Here is a 6000-nt window from a genome sequence, read left to right on the forward strand (position 1 = left end):
TTTAATTTGATTTAATATTTTTTGCTTAAAATTGTCTAATGCTGTAAAATAAATTGTTTCATATATTTTTTAGAAAATTAATTAGATCTTAATTTTTTTTCAATAAAGAGGATTTAATTACTTATTTTTAGAAAAAATTTCAAAATTTTTTAACCATTGTATTCATATTTTTTAATTTTGTTAATAAAAATCATACCTTTTAATTTAAAATTATTTAACAAAGATATTTTTTAAAAATTTTATTTTTTTGTGATAAAATATTATGTTCTTTATAAAAAAAAATATTTTCAAAATTTATTTACCATTATTTAATTTTCTATAAATTTTTTTTATCAAAATATTAATTTTTAATATTAAAAACTCTTGAACATCCAATTTTTGAAAATTTATTTTTTCTATAAAAATATTTGGTATTTTACATTCTCATAAAAGTTTTCATGATTTTTCAAGATTAGAAACTATTTTTAAGAATTATTTTTAAAATATACCTCTTTCTATAGAAAATAATTTTTTATTGCTTATATTAGTTTCACTTTTTTGTGAAAATTTTATCACTATTTTGGATATTTCTGTTTAACTATTACAAAAAAATTTAAATTTTTTCAATATTTAAAAATAATTTTAAAATTATTTATTCCAAAACTGGTTTATAAATCACAAAAATTTATATTTTCAAAATTTAAACTTCATACTTTTTTTTAATGTTAGTCTCTATTTTTTTGTATCCCTTAAAATTTATTTTAATGTTATTTTTAATGAATATCTCTATTTTTAATGTGATTAAATGGAGAGAATTATAGATTAACTCTGGGGGAGATAATTTAACATGTTTAATTGTAAATTATTTACCTGTTATTTTATTATTTTTAAAATTTTGTTTAACCCTAACTTAATTTGGGTTGTTCACATATAAAAGGAGGAGATTGTAAGTACCCTATGGTAGTTTTGATGTGATCAACCAAGTCAAGTTAGGTCATGTTGTGTTTTGATCCTTGTGTCTAAGTGTGTAAGAACTTAAGAGCATAAGAAGTCGAGTGAAAGACGCAGCTAGCTTGAAGGATGACATGAAAAAGAGTTGACGGCTCAATGCATCCGAGGGACGAGGTGCTGTGGAAGAGTACTCTAGCAGACGAGAAGCGTGTGATGTTTTCGAGGGACGAGAAGTTGGAGCAAAAGATTACTCAAGAAGAAGGTTGGAAGATGGGTTTGGCTGAGCTCAATTCCGGATAACCGAGATCACCCAAGCGGCTGGAGAAGACGTTGAACCAGTTAGCCAAAGCTGATTGATCTAGGCACCCAGACCACTTTGGGGCCAACTAGGGTACCTCATCGAGTGGATCATCGCTGGGTCCACGTAAGCAACGGTCCGAGAGCCCGAAGCGGGTTCGAGCGTCCGAAAGTGGATAAAACTTTATCACTTGTCCATTGAGTAGTCGTTTGCGAGGAGATAAAGTTTTGCCACGCTGGGGGCACCCAAAGAGGGTCTAGGAGCTCGGATAGTACCACGTCAGCAAATAGTCAGTTTTGACCAGTGAGTTATAAATTGAGCCTTGATCTTCTTCATTTCGTACAACACACTTTGTATTCATTCTTATTTCAAATTTTTGTACTCTCAATGTTGTAAGAAGCTTCTCCGTTTTCATAAAAGGATAACTTTCTACTTGAGCTTTAACTACCTTGGATTAGTAACCTTCCCAGTTATAAACCAAGTAAATTTGGAGTCTTTTTTTACTTTATGTTATTATTCTTAGTTAACTAATATGTGTTTGTCTTTGCTAAAGTTGAAAGCAAAAGAAAGTATAAATTTGATTGCAGGGCTATTCATCTCCTTCTAGCCGGTCGCATGGGACCTATAGTTGTGAAACCGTTGTATATAGATAAAGTTTGTCTCTCTAGGGGCGCCTGGAGAGGGTCTTGGTGCCTGGAGATGTCATGTCAACAAACAACTAATTTCTACTAATGAGCTATAAATAGAGCTCTGGTCTTCATTTGAAATAATACACTCGGTAATCTTCCTTGTTTCAAACTTCTGTACTCTCAACACTGTAAGAGGCTTCTTCGCCTTCAACAAAGAAGAACTTTCTACTTGATCTTTAACTGCCTTGGATTAGCAACCTTCCTAGTTGCAAACTAAGTAAACTTAAAGTGTTCTCTTACTTTTTATGTTATTATTTTTGATTAACTAATATGTGTTTGTCTTTGCTAAATAGAAAGCAAAAGAAGTGTTTAATTCTAACTTGCAGGCAATTCACCCCCTCTCTTGTCGGCCGCTCAGGACCAACATTAGACTCTCATGCTAACCGACCCAGTTATAAGTGAGCCTGCTCTTGCACTTGTCCCAGACTTTCATACCACTCAGCCAAGTTATAAGCAAGTTTGCCCTTTCTCCTATATTCCAGACTCTCGTACCACTTGAACGAGTTATAAGTGAGCTTGTTCTTACGCCTATGCCCCAGATTCTCGTGCTACCTGACCGAGTTATAAGTAAGCCTGCTCTCACACCTGTCCCAGACTCTCGTGTCATCCGACCGAGTTATAAGCGAGTCTGCTCTTGCACTTGTCTCAGACTCTCATGCAATTAGATCGAGTTATAAGTGAGTTTACCCTCGCGCCTATATTCTAGACTCTCGTGCCACTTGACTGAGTTATAAGAGAGGGAACAAGGTATAGCCTGTGAAATTGGGATCGAAGTCAAGATGTTGTGACAGTCAAAATCAAGATAAGGCGGCAGTTAAACTTAGGATGTGCATGGCCGAACGAACCACTTCTTTAGGGGCAAGGCCTCCAGCATACGACTGATCGGCCCACAGAGCCGATCGGACCTTAGGAACTTAGCTCCCGGCTATTCAGGGGCAAGACACCCAACATATACTCGCTCAGTCCCAAAACTGGTTGGATCTCTAGATTCAGTTCCTCACTATTCAGGGTGCAACAGCCAACATACATCGGCCCGACTCTAGAGTCGATCAGACCTCCAGTCTCAGTTCCTCACTACTCAGGGCATGACCCCCAGCATATATCCGGCTGACCCTAGTGCTGGTTGGACCTCCAAATTCAGTTCCTCATCTCTCCTAGGTGTGGTCCACAACCTACATCTACCCCGCCCTAGACTTGTCGGATCTTCTCTAATAGACAACATTGTCAGAAAATCATAACAACTTACCAGAGAATAACAATTACTCATAAGAGAATATTCCTTTATTATGACATATACACGTAATGGAACCTTCCTTTGCCTAGAGTAGGGTTGCTTTACATACTCTATTACCCAACATATTCTGACACCAGATATTCTCTAACGCCTCATTATTATGGAGGTTATGAGGGTCAGTATAAAAAGGGGTCCTCTCCATTGGCCAGGTATGCTAGACTATGCACGCACACACGCATCAACATTAGTTTCTACTATTCATTTTCTTCTCTATTTTGTCACAGTTCTGACTTGAATGTCGGAGTACCTGTGCTAGGGATCTCCTTCCTAGTTTTTGCTCTAACATTTCTATTTGCTCTCTATGGTGTATGCAGAAAGGATTACTCAGTAGTATCTTCTTCCAGCTCAAAGTCTTTTCACGGTCAACAATATAACCATTTAGCCTGCGCACTATCTTTCCTGATTTCATACAGGATAAAATAAAATTCAAATTGATGCTCTTATATTTCCAAATTAAATTAGGATAAAAACTAAGGGTAAAAAACTAAAAACAGTTTATTTTGGTTAAAGATAAATCAAAGAGCATTTTTTAAAACTATTATAGAAGGCCATCTTAGGTACCCACTTATATTGTTTGTTGTTAAAATAGTTATTTAAGCTTAATTTCATTTGTTTTATGACTTTGAGTTTGGTATGAAATTTGCTAATTTGATTCGTTTAAATATTATCAACTCTTAATTCGAGTTGATTGTTTAAATTTTTATATTTTTAACGGTATTTTACTAAACGTGATAAAATTTAAGTATTACCCATTTCACACACAAAACTTTCATAATTTTAAAAGCACTTATCACATTCCTATTATACCCCTCATTTCTTTCTTTTTGCTTACATTCAAATAAATTTTTTGTTCTTACATTCAAAAATTCATTATTCTAGAATGCAAATTTCTCCCCTCCCGCCCCCGCCCCCGCCCCCGCCCCCACAACTATACACCCCTCCCCCTCCCTCTCTCTCCCATTCAAATGACTTTTCTATCACTTTTATTTTTAAAAAAAATATATTTAATTTTATTTTTAAATTAATTCTATTTATTAATTTTTCATTAATACTTATATATATATATATATATTAATTTTATTTAATTTTATTTTTTAAATTAATTTTATTTATTATTTTGTCATTAATACTTATATATATTTTTTTATTTTTTATTTTTTTATTTTTATTTAGTTTTATTTTTTAATTAATTTTGTTTATTATTTTTCATTAATACTTATATATATTTTAATTTTATTTAGTTTTATTTTTAATTAATTTTGTTTATTATTTTTTAATTTTATTTAATTTTTATTTAGTTTTATTTCTTTAATCAATTTTATTTATTATTTTTTTATCAATTTATTTATTTTTTTTATTTTATATAATTTTTAATATATGTTAGAATCTCTTTCTTACTTTAAATTACCTTCCTAATTCGATACTTAAATTACCTTCATCCAACTCTTGACACATGTCAGAATCTTCTCTCCTTTTAAATCATCCCTCCCTCCAATCCTTGACACATAATACATGTCAGAGTCTCTCACCCTCTTTAAATTACCCATCCTCCTGTTAGGATCTTCGGATGGCTAGAGAGGGGGGTGTGAATAGCCTCCTCTAAAAGCTTAAAGAATTTCTTCCTACAAATTGTTAGCGCAGCGGAAATATGCAAACGAAAAGATAATACAAGAAAAAGAGACAAACACCACTAACACTAGTATGTACGAGGTTCGGGGATAACTTGCCCCTACTCCTCGGTGTGTCCGTAAGATGGACGATCCCTTGATCTTTCGGTAGATCACACCCCGGATAGATTCTGGCTAAAGATTTCCTCCTTCTCGGTGGAGTAACCTCTCCACAAAGTCTCAGAAGATATGTAAATAAAGCACAAGACTTACAATAATCAGTGGCTAAAGAGAATGAAGAATATGCTCACAGCCACGCGAAGACGACAGTGAAAGCAAAGCGCAAGAAGGAAGCAGCTTCTCAACCAAGAGCTCAAAGCTTAGCACACTCGCTTGATCGACAGAGAGTTTTTCTTTCTTAATTCCTTCTCCGAAAAATCTCTTCATCCTTCTTCTTATGCCTCTGCTTTTCCACTGCGTTCAGCCTGTATCGAATCACTGTCAACCTGCAGCGAATCGCTGCTGCAAGCTAAGGCGTCGCCAATCACTATTCCTCCTCATCTGGTTCTCTGAACTCACACCAATAGAACCCATGGTCTTCACAGGTGTCTCTGAGCTCGAACCAATAAACAGGAGTCAAGCTGATTGCCCGCTGATCGCAGCCAGATCGCAGCCAGTAAACGTTGATGCTCCAATTGCACCATTTGCAGCGAAACACAGTAGAAAGAACACTTTATCTTATTCTTCTGATGGAGCTTGATTTGAATTTAAGCATTGGCATGATACCTGCAACCAGCATATTTAAAAAGCTCACAGCAGATGGTTAAATTAGACGAATCAAAAGTTGCAAAGAAACAGCAGAAACTACAAACCATTATTGTGGATCGGTCAGCAGACCGATCCACAACCTCTTTGACCGATCAGGCTACAGCCTGATCGGTCCAGGAGGGCTCTGATCGGTCTGTGGACCGATCAGGCTATAGGTGGATCGGTCCACAGACCGATCCCCCTATCCTTTCTCCCGAACTCCGTTGCCTCCTAATCGGTCTACAGACCGATCGGTAATTCTCACAGAGAGTTACTGATTGGTTACTGATCGGTCTGGTGACCGATCTGATAACCATAGTATCACTGGATCGGTCAATAGACCGATCCAATGCCTATGTAGGTTTAGAGCTTCCC

This window comes from Zingiber officinale, chromosome 5A, assembly GCF_018446385.1.
Source record: "Zingiber officinale cultivar Zhangliang chromosome 5A, Zo_v1.1, whole genome shotgun sequence".
In the NCBI taxonomy this organism is placed as follows: Eukaryota; Viridiplantae; Streptophyta; class Magnoliopsida; order Zingiberales; family Zingiberaceae; genus Zingiber; species Zingiber officinale.